We start from the raw sequence: 15,637 nt of genomic DNA on the forward strand, positions 1-15,637 counted from the left end.
TTTAATTTACATCAAAATTATGTATTCCTTATGTTTCAGTGACAACATTTGGTCAAATTTCTAATCTTTTCTACGCTAAGTAGTATCTGCTTTCTACATCTTCTTAGGTCAATTTTTATAATTTGTATTTGACTAAAAGACCTTTTATTTCTCATGGGTTTTAAATTTGTCACATAGCTACATTCTTATTTATTTTAACACTCTTTTCATCCTTCAGTTTTTTCTTTTTCATTTCTAATTACCTACTTTTGTCATTCTTTTTCCTAAAGTTTTATTATTGAATTAAAATTCATATAACATAAACTCACCATTTTAACTGTATTAAAGTATATAATTCAGTGGCATTCACAAGGTTGTATAAATATCACCAACTACCTCCAGAACATTCTCATCACTCCAAAAGGAAACCCTATATCCATTAAGCAGTCATTCCCCATTTTTCCTTCTCCCGGCCCCTGGCAACCACTAATCTCCTTTCTGGTTCCACCTACATGCCTACTCTGGACACTTCATATAAATGAAATCACACAATATGTAGCCTTTTGAGTGCATCCTCTTTCACTCAGCAAGTTTTCAAGGTTCATCCATGTTACAGTATGTATCAGTACTTCATTATTTTTTATGGCTAATATATTGTATAGATATATCATAGATGAATAATTTTTATTCATTCATTCAGCAGTTAATGGATGTGAGTTGCTTCTGCTTTTTGGCTACTATGAATAATGCTGCCATGAATATTTGAGTATAAATTTTATGTGAACATATGCTATCAGTTCTCTTGAGTATATGAGTATATTGAGTATATACCTCAGAGTGGAACTGATAGGCTCATTTTCTTTTTTGCTTTATCATCTTCACAAGGAGTTCATGTATCACATTGATCTTTCCAAAGAACCAGCCTTTTTGGGTTCTTTGGAAAAGAACCTGCCTTTTTGGGTTCTTTGGGTTCTTTTGGGTTTTACTATATGGTTTTTCTATTTCATTACTTCCATCTTTCTAACAATCCCCTCATCTTCTAACTTGTATTATTCTTTATACTAACTTCTGAACCTTAGGTTATTTTCATTTTCTATCTTCCTTAATAACAAAGGCCTTTAAGGCTATCAGTTTTCCTCTGACAACTGTTTTAGCTAGTTTTCATTGGCTTTTACAGAAAATATTTTCCTTTTCATTGCTTTCTAGGTGATTTCCTCTTTATTCAAAAGATATCTAGGAATGTTTCAATTTCTATGTAGTTTTTTTAACCTTTTAGAAAAACAGTTAAAATGTGATATATGTTAGTTTATAGTCATAGAAAGTGCCTGCAAAATCTCTGCTCTTAGCAGCCAAGTGCAGAGATGTTCAAAATATTTAAAGAATGTCAGATTCTACATGTATATCAAATCAAGTTTATGAATTACTCCATTTATCTTATTCATTGCTTGTGTGTAACAGAACTGTCTAGACCTTTCCAATAATTTGTACTCTATGTAATTACTATAAATAAACCTGCCATATACAGATTTTATGTGGTTATTTTATTCATAAACTGTGCCTTTTATTATAGTATCCCTTCTTTCTCTTTTAATACTTTTAACCTTAAATTCTATCTTATTTAATAAATGTTGTCATTCATATTTTGCTATTTTTCTTTTGTTTGCATTTGCCTGATATCTTCATGCCCCTCATTTTACAAATAACTCTTCTTCATAACTTGGTCTTATTTTTCTAGTAATATAATTTAGCTGGCTTATGTTTTTTAGTGTAGTCTGATATTAACTGTCTTTTAATGGGAGACTTTAGTCCATATACACTCAATGTAGTAATTGATGTGCTTAATGGTATATTTTTCAGTTACTTTATATTCTTATTTTATATTATTGTTTCCTCATTCCCTTCTCTATTTTGTTTCATCAAGTGGCTATGCATTCTATTGTTTCCTTGTTAATATGTAAGTTCTACGTGCTATTTCATTACATTAAAGATTATCTTCCCTTTCTGTACTCTAATAAACAGATTAATATATGTAAAAGACACTTCCCCTCCACCACCAAGAGATTCTATTCCCTTTCCCCTTTTCTTAAATAAATGAGATCTTTAGAATATATTCACTTCCCTCCCTCCTCTTCCTCCTTTCCTCTCATCTCCCACCAACCATTTTCCTCCTCTTTTACTTTCCAGCTGCCCACCTTCTCTATCTCCCATGTTCCGAAGAGACAGCTTAGTACATTTTAAAATTTCCTAAAGAAATATCCTTTTATTTCAAGAGCCTCAAATTACCTAATGCATTTCACATTGCTAGCCACTTATCTCTATTAGATAAAATTAATACACACACACACAATTGTATATAAATGCTCATTATTCCCACCATTTTCTTTCCTCTTCATCTTCCTCATCTTAAAGTCTTTGTTCTAGTTCATTTGTTGTTTGCTTATAATCCAGACTGGCATTTTCTCAGAGGGGATATAATCACTACATACAATGAATTATTGCATATTCTTAAATGTATTTCTTTCTCACCTTGGCTTGCAAATAACTTTCTAGGCATGCAGATTCTTGAATTATAGTCATTTTCTTTCAGCAGTCTACAAATATCATTCCACTATCTTGTAACTTCCAGTGTTACAGATATGTAAATGTGAAGTCCTTATGATACTTTGATATTTTCCCCTTTATAGGAATTTGTTTTTTTTACTTTTGTCTCAATTTTTAGATTTCAGAAATTTTATTAGAATATACTTAAATGTGTCTTTTCTTTCAATCAAGACAATAAATCAGTAAACCCTTTAATCCACAGACTCCAATCTTTCTTAATATCTGATAAATTTTGCTAGTTTGTAAAAATTTTTACTTCAGGAGGCCAAGGCAGGCGGTTCACAAGGTCAGGATATTGAGACCATCCTGGCTAACACGGTGAAACCCATCTCCACTGAAAATACAAAAAGCCAAGCATGGTGGCACGCACCTGTAGTCTCAGCTACTCGGGAAGCTGAAGTAGGAGAACAGCTTGAAGCTGGAAGGCTGAGGTTGCAGTGAGCTGAGATCATGCCACTGCACTCCAGCCTGGGTGACAGAGCGAGACTCCATCTCAAAAATAAATAAATAAACAAAATTTTACCTCTTCATTATCTATACTAATTTTTCTCACTGTAATTCCTATTATTCACGTTTTGATGTCTAGATCTATCCTCCAAATCTCATCTTTTTTATTCAATATTTCACCATGGGTTTTTTTTAATATGCTTGGATACATTTCTTGCATTTGGTCTTTTCATTCACTAACTCACGTTTCAACAGTGACTATGCTCTCCCACAAATCCTGAGTTGTTCAAATGAGACATATTTAATATCCGAAATTATTTTCTGTTCTTTGAATTTCCTTAAGTGCTCCCAATTTTTGTTTTCAAATTCAGTTTTCATGTTGTTGCCAGTAGTCCTAGTTATCTGGAGTTTGTACTCTGATCTTTCTCTCTCACTTGCTATGGCTCTTCTTAAATGAATTGCTATTTTTCGCTAACTCACTGGAGCTCAGATTTGGTTGCCAGATTATCCTAAATAGCAGAAATATCACAGTTGGTGAAAAGCAAAGGTAAACAGCCTGTCAGTTCCCTGCAAAGGCACATGGAGAAAGAGCTCTGTTGTCCTATCTCTATTTCTTTTTAGCCTCAAAAGACAGAGAGGACTCCACCAGGACATTCAGCTACTTTAGCTTTTTAGCTAATTGGAGACACTTTGGTACTTAAAATGGGTAAATACTGATCTTCTCTTACAGGAGTTCACAAACCTCTAAAGCCCAAGTTCTTCCTCCCAATATCTGTTGCTTTCTCATATTTACCCATGGACTCCAGTACCATTCTCCAGTTGCTTGCCCAACTGAAGGCAGAAAAGTTTCAAAGCAGTGTTTCTCTGTCCAAGGTGTCAGGACAATTGTTTATAGGACACAGCAGCCATTTGCTTCAGAAAGGCAGGCAGCTTGGAATTGGAAGAAGATAACCATATATAGCTACTTTGTTTTCAAAGTCTTTAATTTTTAAAAAAGCCTGGAGTGGAGTGGGGTATGTGGGTGTGAGGTATGTCTGGACTGCATTATACTTATTCCTAAGAATCAATAGTTTCCTCAGAAAGCATATTCCTGAATATATAAAATGACAATATGTTCTTCTGCATGCTCTTAGATAGAGATCATGAAATACACTCCAGCTATTAATCACTTTAAGTAAGCTTTAATGCAATCCCAGTTTTAATTATTCCAGGACTTAATTATCTTTTGTTTTGAAAACAACTTCAAATCAATTTGCTGTAGTTTCAGTTAGAAAGACAAATTATGACTTTAGCCAATCAAGTTTCCCAATGTCTAACAAGTTTTATAAATACAAAAAAGTATGTCAGTTATTTATACAGGAATTACATGTGTCCCACATATGGTTTATATGATGTTACCCTCTGTATTGTTCACAACCCAATTACCTTTTTTGCTTTCTAGAAGAGCTAAGTAATTATATTATATTATCACTAATATTACAGAGTTTAACTGGATGAGACTTCTAAATAACTCAGAATATTAAGTAAAATAATTAAAACTATTTTTTAATTGTGTGAAATTTTATGAAAATTCCTTAAGAATTAGAAAGCTCATATAAAAAGTTCAAAATCTCAATTGCAATCTATGAATTACAAAGCATACTGTGCTTTGTTTGTCCCCCTATCCAGATAGGAATCATATAGGATATGAAATATGGGCTTCATCCTTAAATCAGCAGATAATATAATTCTGTGTACTCTATTCAACACAATATCCTGAATTGATTGTAGCAGATTTGCTTTACCACTGATGGGAGATACCTGACATATTTCTTTTCTGAATCACGGTAAATGTAATTGTACTGGAACTTCTGCCATGATAGAATTTCATTAAGTACCTAAAAGGATAGAAAACTGTGAGCATGTACAAACACATTGGGTCTTGGAAAAGTACAGGGAAAGTCTATAATAGGTAATAACAATTTTAACAATGCTAAATTTAAACTCCAATAAGTAAATGGATAGCCTAGTAAGGAAAAAATAATTTTCCTAGGATAAGTACAAAAAAGCCTGATCAACAATTTATTGAATCCCTCCTGTGTGTCAGATATTAGGCTAAGCACTAAGGCTATAAAGATAAATAAAGCATAGTACCTGTCATTAAGGAACTGCAGTTAAGTGCACTAGAATTCTAAATGTTACCTTTCCTAAGTGATGAAGATCAAAGAATGTAAGTTATAAGTTAAACTGCAAATAAAACATCACACTGAATCAAATTCACTTTACACCAGATGTGCCCATTTTTGCATAATAAAACTCATCATTACACACATAAGACAGAAACAGAGTTATGCATACCCCAAAGGACAGAAACCACCATTTATTTTTGGCTGTTATACACTTTGGTAATTCACTTAACAACAAATGTTGAGACTGTAATGTAGAATATTTGAATCAGAAGAGCCTAGAATTTTGTTCATTTTCCCCATACTGCTTTTCATAGCATACCCCTTTAACATAGTATTGCCTTGTTCTCAACCCCTTTCTAAAACATTATTAAAAGCATGAGTGTTCAAAGGTATTTCTCTGAGGGTCAGATGTAAAAAGGACAGTGAGATACAAACAACATAGCTGTTAAGAACACTGGGTACCACAGGCTATCAAAATTACAAGAACAATAGAATACCACTGATGAACTTGAGGAGAAAGGTGCCATGCACAAATTGTATGTTGATAATTTTTCTAACTTTAAAATACACTTTTCAGTGATGTATCCATTTGAATTATATAAAATAATCATTATACTATACTTCTTAATGTACTAGAAATAAGAGAATAAAGAAAATATCAGATATTCTCATGAAGAACAGTAAAGACACATAAGGGATGGATAACAATTTTACTATTCTTTGACTGCATTCAGATGATACAGCTCATATATGTAATACAGCTTAACAATGAACATTATTTTTTGAAAACTTTTTAAGTTTTTAATACCTTGTATACAAAGGGTATATGAGTATGTATGTATACATGACACACGTACTTGGTTGGAGGTCATTTAAATTATTTGAAATAAAAATTTACTTTAAAGGTTACTATAATTCCTTTTAATCCATGCATGCTGACTCTACTAAATATAATCCAAAGTCATGTACATTGATTTTACCTGAACTGATTTGAGACTACTACTCTGATAGAAATGCATTTATACTATCAGATAAAATTAAATATTTCTTTCAGTACAGTGACAAATCAAGGAAAAGTTAAAGTACATAATAAAAGTCTAGACTGTATTCCATTCAAAGCATAGTAGAGGCTGTTTTAAAATTCCATGAATATGGGAAGGAGGAGACAAAGGCTAAACTCCATAATAAATAAAACAAAATTAAGGTTATATAATTACCCCTTATATCCATCACATCCTCAAGAAAGTTAACAGATGTTTTCTTGTTTTTGAAAATTGGACAGCAAACAACAATGTAGATTATAAATGCTCCTAGAACAGTGATTTCCAAATTGGGTGGCACACAGTAGGCATTCAATAAATGGCTTACCACATAGACTGTGCTAAATTGCATATCTTTGTCATGCACTTAAATAAACTTACTGCCTAATTCTAGGTTAGGACTGATGATCGTGTTTTTGTGCCTAAAGCATAGCAGTCTTTGTATTCCAAACTCTCAGTGACCCATATTTAAGCCAGCTATTGGTTTCTGAAACAAATGTTCAGGGCACAAAGAACAAACACAAAAGCCTTCCAAAGTCATAGGATCTGTTACCCTTTGAATATATTGTTTCTGGTCTCTCTCATCCCTATTTCTGTATGATACCTGGTTCTCGGTTATTCAGTTGGGTTTAATTTAGTTCTCCTTTTTGACCTCTACCTTCCCAGAATTTCCAGTAATGCTTCCTTTGTCCTGCTCCTACCCATGATTTCCAAGGCCTGCTTTAACATGGTACCCAGCTCCACTGTTGCAAACAGAACTAAATCAGGCAGCAGTTAAAGTTCATTCACTGTACAACCTTTAGACAAATTCTCTATCATCATTTTTAATTCTAGATTGAAGAGTTATATTTTAAAAAGACTCTATCATAGCAACCATTGTTCCTACTTACAACTCTTTCACCTTGTACCCTTCTCTAGAACCTTCTCCAAATCTATGCCTTTCTGAAATAAAATTGCCATTATTAATCTGGGCAGGCACTGAGTTAAAATGGTCCCAGAATAGAAGTCTGATGCGGTGGTGATTAAGAGCTTAGGTTCTCCAGAGCTGTACTTGAGTTTAATTTCCCATGTGTTTTATACTTAGCTGTGTGACTTTGAACAAGATACTTACCCTTTCTGGGCCTTCACATAGCTTTAAAATTGGGATAATAAAGGTACATGTTTCATGGGATTGTGGAATTAACTGAAAAAATGCAGATATAACCAATGACTGCAACAAAGTAAGATCTCAGTAAATGTTGGCTACTATTGGTGGTATAATTAGTATTACTGTTTAATACAAGGATAGAATGCATTTAATTTTCACTGTGCTTCCCACTAATAATTTTGCTAGTCTTTCTGGTACTGATGGCTCTAGAAGAGTTACAGTGATTCTACAATACGTATACTGGGTTTCAGTTAACACTAAAACCAGCTTCCCTTAAGCACATTTAGAATATCTTTCCATTATTTGCATGCATTGAAGCATTCATTCCACCTTTTGTTCCAACAATTTATCTAAAATTCTTCTTACAATTTCTCCTGATTGGCTAGATGTTTAGTAAGCTAAAATAGCATTATCTAACAAATTAGAGAGTATATTTTGGCTAGGAGGTGATTTAGAAAATATTATATGATCAGTACCAAGAACATCTGGAGCTGTGGGTAGATATGAGGAAATGAGAGGATACAGGACAGCATAGCTTCCATAGATGGAAACTGTTGTTTCCATCTGTGAACAGGTAATGTTAGATAGCTTTAAGCCTCTCACTACCATTCATACTAGCAAAAAGGATGAGTCAATTAAACAGAAACTGAGAGTGAAATTTAAAATTAGAACTTTGAGGTTATCATTAAAGATCAAGTAGGCACATATAAATTGTATATAGTTGTTTCTTTCCATAGATAACAGGACAATATTTGCAAAGTATTTTCTAACAGATTATTTCCGCTGTGAAACATCAAAACAGTCAAATTTATTTGCCTATCTTATCTTCCTTCCTATGTAAATCTATCTGTGCACGGATATAATATAGGATCAAAAACTAAATGCAGTAGTTAAAAATTACCAATTTTATAAAATCTGCATGAGTGGTTCCTGATTACTCAACGTATACCTATTTTTTGCTTAGAGAAGAGAATCACAAAACCAAATTTATCTTTTATCTTTGAATAAATGTATCTATCTATCTATAGATTTTATAGAAATAGAAAATGTAAGTTGATTCATTCTGTTGTTACCTGCATCCTCAATTTAACAACTTTATGCTGCATGAAATGCAGAGTCAAGTTTACAAATTCTATTACCAATATACCTTTCTGAGTTAAGATGAGTTGGCAAAGTATTTATCTAAACTAATAGATTTATTATACTTACCCACTACGAAAGATTGTAAGTACTTAGTATCATATATCTATATCTTACTAGTGTGCTATGTTAGAAAGCAAGTATCATTAAAATTAAACTTTTATGAAAGACTAAAAGCGGAAAGCAAAGTCAGGTATTTTACATATACTCTTTCTAGGTGTCCTAAGCATCAGTTTCAGTAACATTACCAGAAGCTAAAATAACAATTCAATTGTTGAAGGAAACAAAGTCAGATTATTAGAACTGAAAATGACCCTAAAAATGAAAACTGTAAGATGCTAAGGTGGAGATCCACATAGATTATGCAACATGCCATAGATCATATAACTAATTACCGGCAGCAGTAGACCTAGAACAACCTCTACTAACTCCACATCTGAGATTTTTGACAATGTATAATAAAGTAAGAGTTAAATTTAATATATGAGAGATTGAAAAGGTAGATATTGTCCCCAAGTTAAAAATCTTTGGATGTAATTACTTCTACTTACTTAATTTTATATTCCTAAGACAACACATTTAAAATACCATAAAATTGTAAAAACGGGTTAGAAGTAATGAAAACTACAAACAAAATTTATGCTTTATCTTAAATCAAAACCATGGAAAAGGCTTTATATATTCAAGCCTTGTATTTCAAATATTTTCTTATGTCTAAAGGAAGCCAGAGATTTATTGAAAATGTATGTGAGTGAGAGAGAGTGTGTATGTGTGTGTGGTGGTGGTAGGGGTCTTTTGTTTTGTTTTGTTTTGTTTTGTTTTGTATATTGCTAGAGATTGTTCTATTAATAGTTTCCTTTTGCAATGATAATCTGTGTTCCAAAATGAGGGCACACTAAAATGAATTTTGGATAATTTATAAAGCAGTGAAATACAAATAAATTTCTACAAACTTACTAGTGACAGTAAGAAAATGGGTACCAAGAGTTTCAAAACTAAAAATCAAAACCTTTTTAATATTATGTTGAATTAGAACATCTTTTTAAAAGTCAAAAGTAATTGAAAAGAGATTAAATTAGTACACTGAACTCTCTAAACTGCGTGTATATTTATCTTAAAGTGCATATCCACGAGCTGACAGTAAAGACAGGCTGGCTGCTTTGTTTGACTATAGTTCTGTTTACCTCATACTGTCAAGAATGGATTCTGACACAGTATTAATACTGCTATTTTTATTGATATAATTAGCACTGCTATAAATAATTTCTTGGGCTGCCATATGTAAGTATATCATTACAGTCAGCAGTATTTAGCGCTTCTTTTTCTTATATGACACCTTGAAAATAGACTGTTGGCCCAAAGAACAAAATTGACCTCATGATATGTGATTCACTGAAAAAAACATTGCCCTGTCAATAGAGACTACTGTTTTGTGTATGACTTCACTAAACAAACTAGTTTATATTTGTTTGAAACTAAAGTTTCTCACCAATCTGCTGTTTCAATTTCACATCACACCATATTGTACCTAAAACAGGCAATCTGGATTCCTGTTGCTACTTTTTCTTCCCCCAAACAGCTCAGGAATGGGTTTGAAATACAAGGCTTGAATATATAAAGCAAAATAATTAAGACACCCAAAATTTAGAATGGGTGGGTGAAAACAAGTACACGTGAAACCATTTGTGTAACTACTAGTGGGTGGCCCACTGTGAGTTTTTGATTACATGAAAGCAAAATCAAAACATATTTTATCTTGCCTCTAGATCACATCAGCTGTGACAATAACCTTATCTGGACCTTGAATAGTTTGTTCATAAAACAAAGTAAGGTGACTGACCCAGTGCATATTCAACACAGAGTATGAAGACCAAAAGAAAATGACAATACAATTCAAAACAAGTTTGTGGAAATTTTAGACTAGTATATTAAAACCTTTCTTTGTCTCTATCACTTGACAGATGGTTAGCCTTCACACAGCCTAGTATCGCTGGCAAAGAAATGACTGTGTCTAGCCAATAACACCCCAAATTTTGACTTACAATGCACTGTACACTTGCTTAGACTTACCTTACAAATATGAATATTAATAAACTTAGTCATGCTTACTTTATTACTATAAAAATTTGACAGATGTCAAGATTTCACCTTCTGCCGTTATGAATACCTTCTTGAAACTCAACTATCTTAGGTGGATGTAAGGTTCTATGAACTCTGCACTTCAGATTACATTCATTTTACAGGTTGGCTGGTAATCATGCTTAAAAAAAATACTTCCAAAATAACATTTCATCCCAAAAATATTATAAAATTTATAGAAATTTAATTAGCTTGTGTTTCTCTGCTATCCACAGTAAAGTTTTAGTAACAAAGTGCCTTAAACAAAATCACCAGGGAACCCTGAATACACTCCATGTCAAGGACCGCAAGGCAGGACTGAAATTATTTATCCAGTATTGATATATCTTTATTCAAAAACTGCTGATTTATAAATATATACTCACACACATGCAAACACACATTGAATCAACCATCCTTACCAGAAAACAGGAAACAGTCTTACTTTTTAACATTCTATTCGCCATTCTTCCATTTTGCTCTCTAAAAAAATTCAACTGAGGTCAGGCGCCGGGGCTCACGCCTGTAATCCCAGCTCTTTGGAAGGCCAAAGCGGGCAGATCACGAGGTCAGGAAATCAAGACCATCCTGGCCAACATGGTGAAATCCCATCTCTACTAAAAATACAAAAAAAAATTAGCAGGGTGTGGCTGCGCGTGCCTGTAGTCCCAGCTACTCAGGAGGCTAAGGCAGGAGAATTGCTTGAATCTGGGAGGTGGAGGCTGCAGTGAGCCAAGATTGTGCCACTGCACTCCAGCCTGGTGACAAAGCAAGACTCCAAAACAACAACAAAAAAATTCAACTGAAACAATGTATTCCATTAGTTATAAAGTCTGTTTCCTCCTAAATCTTCCTATTTATAGCTTTCAGATGCTGGTAAGTCTGTATACAAATAGCCAGAGGCAATCACAAACTGCTCTAAAGTGTATTAATATGTACCCTTTCTGGAAGAGCTGATTATGTTCCACATTAGCATAGACAGAGATCTAATGTAGGTAGAGCGTGATAAACCCTCAGCAGAGGATGGGAGGACTGGGGGAGGGAGAATTGTATTAAAAAAAAAGTTATTCCACTTAAGAAGTAAACTTGTATTTGGCTAACAAAGTAAGACTCACCATGACAGAGGGGAAAAAAAATTAAAAAGAACTGTTATTTGAGAACTATGAACTAGGTTTTGGAAAGGTGAGACACCCACTACTTGAAGTCACAAACTCAGCATTAAATCATATACTCATTTAACCAGGTACCAACTTTCCTTCTGTTAGAAACCCAGGATTTTTACACCTACAGACTAAATGATTAAAGTATTGCTAAAATCTTCTGTAATGTTCCTCTTGCATTGCAAATAAGTCTATTAAAGCAGAAAAGTGCCAATCAAATGCTTTTGAAAAAATGGTTTAAATAACAAAAGCATTTTTTGCAGGTCTCTCTTCTTTCCTTTAATGTCGCCTATAAACTAATTACAACAAATTTTCACCTTCTCTTGATAAAATCACAACTGAAACTAGGCATGGTGGCATGCACCTGTAGTCCCAGCTACCGGGAGGCTGAGGCAGGAGAGCGGATCACTTGAGCCCAGGAGTTAAAGTACAGCCTGGGCAATGAAAGGAGATTCCCATCTCAAAAAACTAAAAAGAAATCCAGAACTGAAAAAGATTTTTCAGATATCTTCCTAAAAATAAATCCTAACCAAAAATTAACAAGATATTCTAGCTTTTGTTTTACCACACTTTGCTAACAAGGTAATACTATGTAGAAATTTTATAGGAAATTTCAAAACACAAGATTTTTTTTAATATAAAGCAACATTTTATTTATTTCAAAGACATTATTGAAATCATGAAAACAAAAATCCCTATCTGTTAAAATTACCAACTGAAATATATGGAGAAAGTTTCACGACAGTAACAAAAAGTACAAATAAGAAATAAACTAATCTTCCTTTCCTATCACTGCCAACTGGTAAACACCTTCCTCCCTCTCAAACTTCTGTAAGCTCTCTCAAATTGCAGTTCCTAAAACAAGAAAGCAGCTAGGTTTTAAGTTTCATTCAAAAATCTCCTCCCCTAACAATCTAAAATGCACAAAGTATATGTGACATTAGAACATAAGCTCCACAAGGGCAGGCAATTTTCCCTCTTGTTCATTATTATACTCCAAGTGTGTAGAACAATATGATAAATTTAACCATCCATTTCAGAAAAATATTATTATTTCAGAGACTAAAGCAAAGCACATCAATCTCTACTTCTGTATTCCAAATGTTTTAAAGAAGTCTCTGCTTGCCACTAACTCTCTGAAGTTATTCAGAATAATATGTAATTATTTTAGAAATTATAGATTGCAGGAACTTAGTTGTAGCTTTTATTGCCCTTCTAAAATGACCTAATTATTCAGACTGGCCTTTTTTTCTAGAAAGTCCAATTTACCTAATTATTCAGACTAGCCTTTTTACTAGAAAGTCCAATTTGTCTGAAAAGTCTTCTGAAGACTTTCACTAATGAAACAAAAATAATGCACTTAAAATATTTTTTCCTTAGGTTTTCTTCCTATACCAAGTAGTCAAATTCTTATTAACAGGACAAGAGGAATTAGATATTTGCGGGTCTCAAAAATTTTCTGATCTAACTTTATAAGAAACTGGCATGACATTAACTGGTAGTTCTAAACACCCCCTTCCCCAATTATAACCCACACATGAAAGTTTCTCTTTCCTCTAGTATTCCATTTAATCTCATATTTTATTTTAGTAGCTAGTCAATGTACACGACCTATATGTGCATTTTCTTGGTTTTGTAGTAATCTTAAAACACGGGTCTAGCTGGGTAAGCATAAAGACTTCTTCCTGGAAATGGATAAATTTGACAATTTTTAATCTGATACTTTCTTTAGCTTGTTAAAATTAGGACCTCACCATGAAAGGGCATATTGCTGTGGCGGCTGGTAGCCAGCAAACTTGTCACCTGATCTTCATATGCACAAGGCCTGTATTCCACTGGTCTATAAAATCTGAAATCATAAAACCAAAAATATCCAATTGCCCAACTCACTGAGCAGCTAATACAGTTCTAGAAATCTCACTTTTCTTCTTCTCACTTGTTTACTTCAACACCTTGTGTCCCCAAACCTAAGGCCCTCCAAAATTGAGCTCCATAAAAATCACAACCCCAATCCTGAAAATTAAGCCTTGAGTACTGAACAGCTACATCAGCAATTCTTCAAGGGCAATTCCAAAAGCTTTCCTAGGAGACTACCAGAATGATGGCACAGGGATATCACCATGCACTATGTGCGCAACAACTTTGTTTATATTCTAAGAATCACAAAGAACAAAGGCGGAAAAATCAATGTAAATTTTTTTTTCTTTCACTAGAAAAATACAGATTCTTCATTTTAAAGCAAAAACGCAGAAAGTAGCCACATCTTGACTAGGCAAACTTACAGCTGACCCTCAGTATCCATGGGAGATTGGTTCTGGGACCTCTCTAGGAAACCAAAATCCACAGATGCTCAAATCCCTTACATAAAATCGTGTAGTATTTGCATTTAACCTAAGCACATTCTCCCATATACTTTAAATCATCTCTAGGTTACTTATAATACCTAACACAAGTAAATGTTATGTATTAATAAATCGTTGTTATACGGTATTGTTTATGGAATTGTGGCAAGAAAAAACGTCTATATATATTCTATTCCATCTATTCCCCCACACCCAAAATATTTTTGCTCTACAGTTGGTTAAATTCACAGATGTAGAACCCAGGGACAGGAAGGGCTGACTGTATGTAACTGGGGGTGGCGGGGGATCTATATAAATATTCCCACAAGATGCAAAGGGTACTTGGGATTAGGAGCAGGAACAGAAATGAAAACAAACCATTATGAACTTAAGGACGACGGGTTATCACTTAAATTTGGTGTCTCTAGCTATATAATTTATTTATAAAATGGTGATTGTGTTTTAAAACTTTCAGTGGCAACAAGTTACAACAGTAACATCAGAATCGCGTTCACTTGAAAACACTGGGTGAACGGCCTCTTTTTTTGCTGAAATTTATACACGGCCACACAGTGAGAAAACTTGACTTTAGCACCATTTTGGTATTTTTAATAGAAAAAACAGTGGAGAAGATTTACACATGTCTAGAAAGGTAACATGTTCAACTCAGGTTTGGCCAATGCTGATTCTAAGGACAGTACTACACCCGCAAGCTTCCAACTACTTCCTGATTCATTCAGATTTTTATTGGAGAGCTGTCATCCTGCTACTGACCTCATTCAACCCGGTTCTGAGTGAGAGATCAGAGGATTACCGCGCTAGGTAGCGTAGCTGTACGCCATATTGTGTTTTTCGCTAATGTTTATAGTTTGTGTGCTTAGCATATGTTTGTGCAAGTGTGTTTATCAATAGAACTTTTAGAAAATCCCTGCCTCATGCCTCTTCAGCATCCTTAAAAAGGATAACAGCTGGGGGCGGGGGTAGGGGGAGGACCCAAAAGCCACACAGACAAGAATGCATTAAAAAATGTACGAGAGACGGCATTCGTTTTAAACTTTCAAGAACCTTCCAACCATTTTTATCTCAGGTATCAGAAAGTGTTAACATGTTTTAATGTTTCCAAAGCGGCCCAAAGGAAAAGAGAAAGAAGGAAAGGTGTGTCTTCCCTTCCCAAGCCCCCTCTCTAGTCGTAGAAGCGAAGCAGGCGGGGGCCGGGAGCTCCGGCGTCTGGAGAGGCATCCAGCGGCTGTGGGGCCAGGACACCTCCTGCCCCCCAGTTCTCTGAAGACGCTCCAGAGACCGCGAGAGCCACGGCAAGCAGGGGAGGGCGAGGAGGGAGGGGGCAGAAGACAAGCGGGCGCCTCTAGCAGCTCCTGAGCCCCGGCTAGTCCCCCTCAGCTCCTCTTCTTGGAAGCAGCGGCTCCAGGCGCAGGGAGTAGAGAGAAGAAGGCAGAAGACACGTTTCCAGCTGCGGGACGTCCCGCCCGCCCCGCCA

At 34.5% G+C, this 15,637-nt stretch overlaps 1 protein-coding gene across 1 annotated transcript in view; it reads right to left on the reverse strand.

Moving 5' to 3' along the window:
• The window catches only part of ZBTB20 (zinc finger and BTB domain containing 20), an 816,082-nt gene that overhangs the window by 800,131 nt on the left and 314 nt on the right, over positions 1–15,637 (reverse strand). The window lies entirely within an intron of this gene.

This window comes from Colobus angolensis, unplaced genomic scaffold (genome assembly GCF_000951035.1).
Source record: "Colobus angolensis palliatus isolate OR3802 unplaced genomic scaffold, Cang.pa_1.0 Scaffold190, whole genome shotgun sequence".
Lineage (NCBI taxonomy): Eukaryota > Metazoa > Chordata > Mammalia > Primates > Cercopithecidae > Colobus > Colobus angolensis.